We start from the raw sequence: 1,417 nt of genomic DNA, 5'->3' as shown, positions 1-1,417 counted from the left end.
TTTTTTTTTTTTTTTTTTTTTTATTGGTGCAATAGCCAATTTGCAGAGCAAAGTCGTCTAATTTTAATGGCGTCACATTTGCATTGAAGGTTGGCAATAATAATAAACGATTCTCCGTGCCTATCAAAACCTCAATTTTGAACAAGGCCTCGAACAAGTCGATACATTTCTTTACAATGCTCAATTTTTCTTTGTTATTCGTTAATTTTTATTTATTTATTAGGCAGACAATAGTAGTTAGATTTGTGATTGTTACTCTTTAATTCGTGAAGAGAGTCATTCATTTAGCATTATGAAGACATTTGTGCAATTGAATATAATTCGTGAAGTTTTGGCAGTGATGACTAATACGCAGCTTTATGCCAGTTCTGCTTCAGAAAATTCTTGATAGAGAGAGCTGAAATATATCTGAGCCTAATTGTCTTTTTATTTTGTTTTCTATGTATTTGGATACAAACTGATAATGTCATGTGTTCTGTTAATTGTGAAGCTGATGATGATGTATCCAATTAATTGAGGTATAGTGGAACTGAGACCCTGTTTACAGGGAGAACCCCTTGGCGAAGCTATATTTCAAATGACATCAATGGATCTAGCTGAGGCATTTTATCATTTGTCTTTTCAGTTTGGGGTTCAATTTCAGACTTAAAGTTCTGTGATGACACTATTGTGGACTAGAGTTTCTGATTGGGGCACTTCACCCTAATATTTGATTACAAACCCTTGGCTGTCTGAGAACTTTTATACATTGTATAATAACTTTCGTATTTACTTGTGTTTATTGCTATGCTGATGATGATTGTGTCCAATCACCTGAGATGTAGTGGAACTGAGACCCTGTTTACAGGGAGAACCCCTTGGGGAAATTGCATTTCACATGAAATTAATGGATAATTCTGAGGCATTCAGCTAATGTAGTTATTTTGTCTTCTTAAGTTTAGTTTTGACTACTGCTTTGTTTATCATGATTGAGTTTTAACTATTCTACATTTCACAATTAACTGGTTGACATGTAGACTGAAAAAACTCATAAAGTGTGTGTTGTCTATCAGCTTCTTCTTTCGAAATTTACGAGACCGCAGTTAAACTACAACACTATATTATTTTACATGCTAGGCTAACTAAATCCAAGCTTGGGATTACGTGGATTTCATATAAAAAGCCAATTTGCAGAGCAAAGTCGTCTAATTGATGACCTAACATTTGCATTGAAGGTTGGCAATAATAAGCAACGATTCTCCGTGCCTATCAAAACCTCAATTTTGAACAAGGCCTCGAACAAGTCGATACATTTCTTTATTGTTATTCATTATTTTTTTTTATCAGGCAGAGACAATAGTAGTTAATTTGTGATTGATACTCTTAATTAGCTTTACTGTTGCATAAGTTCATATCTCCAAGTGGTCAAGGAGACAGA

At 33.9% G+C, this 1,417-nt stretch overlaps 1 long non-coding RNA gene and 7 other non-coding genes across 8 annotated transcripts in view; all 8 read left to right on the top strand.

Annotated features, from left to right (window-relative positions):
- The window catches only part of LOC113273817, a 1,710-nt gene extending 415 nt beyond the window's left edge, over positions 1–1,295 (top strand). Inside the window, exon 2 of the long non-coding RNA XR_003322625.1 lies at positions 491–1,295. This is a non-coding gene — a long non-coding RNA (uncharacterized LOC113273817). The remainder of the gene's footprint in view (positions 1–490) is intronic.
- LOC113276857 lies at positions 46–168 on the top strand. The gene has a single exon (XR_003324649.1). It is a non-coding gene; the product is annotated as a small nucleolar RNA snoR86 (small nucleolar RNA).
- Positions 330–419, top strand: LOC113276836. Its single transcript, XR_003324625.1, has one exon. It is a non-coding gene; the product is annotated as a small nucleolar RNA Z223 (small nucleolar RNA).
- LOC113276848 lies at positions 490–603 on the top strand. Its single transcript, XR_003324638.1, has one exon. It is a non-coding gene; the product is annotated as a small nucleolar RNA Z278 (small nucleolar RNA).
- Positions 647–743, top strand: LOC113276867. The gene has a single exon (XR_003324660.1). It is a non-coding gene; the product is annotated as a small nucleolar RNA Z157/R69/R10 (small nucleolar RNA).
- Positions 789–903, top strand: LOC113276850. Its single transcript, XR_003324640.1, has one exon. It is a non-coding gene; the product is annotated as a small nucleolar RNA Z278 (small nucleolar RNA).
- Positions 997–1,103, top strand: LOC113276915. The gene has a single exon (XR_003324703.1). It is a non-coding gene; the product is annotated as a small nucleolar RNA snoR97 (small nucleolar RNA).
- On the top strand, positions 1,173–1,293 carry LOC113276860. Its single transcript, XR_003324652.1, has one exon. It is a non-coding gene; the product is annotated as a small nucleolar RNA snoR86 (small nucleolar RNA).
- Positions 1,296–1,417: the final 122 nt, after the last annotated feature.

This window comes from Papaver somniferum, chromosome 4 (genome assembly GCF_003573695.1).
Source record: "Papaver somniferum cultivar HN1 chromosome 4, ASM357369v1, whole genome shotgun sequence".
NCBI classification, from domain to species: Eukaryota; Viridiplantae; Streptophyta; class Magnoliopsida; order Ranunculales; family Papaveraceae; genus Papaver; species Papaver somniferum.
The sequence above is the reverse complement of the archived record's forward strand: the minus strand, read 5'-3'. Positions and strand labels throughout refer to the sequence as shown.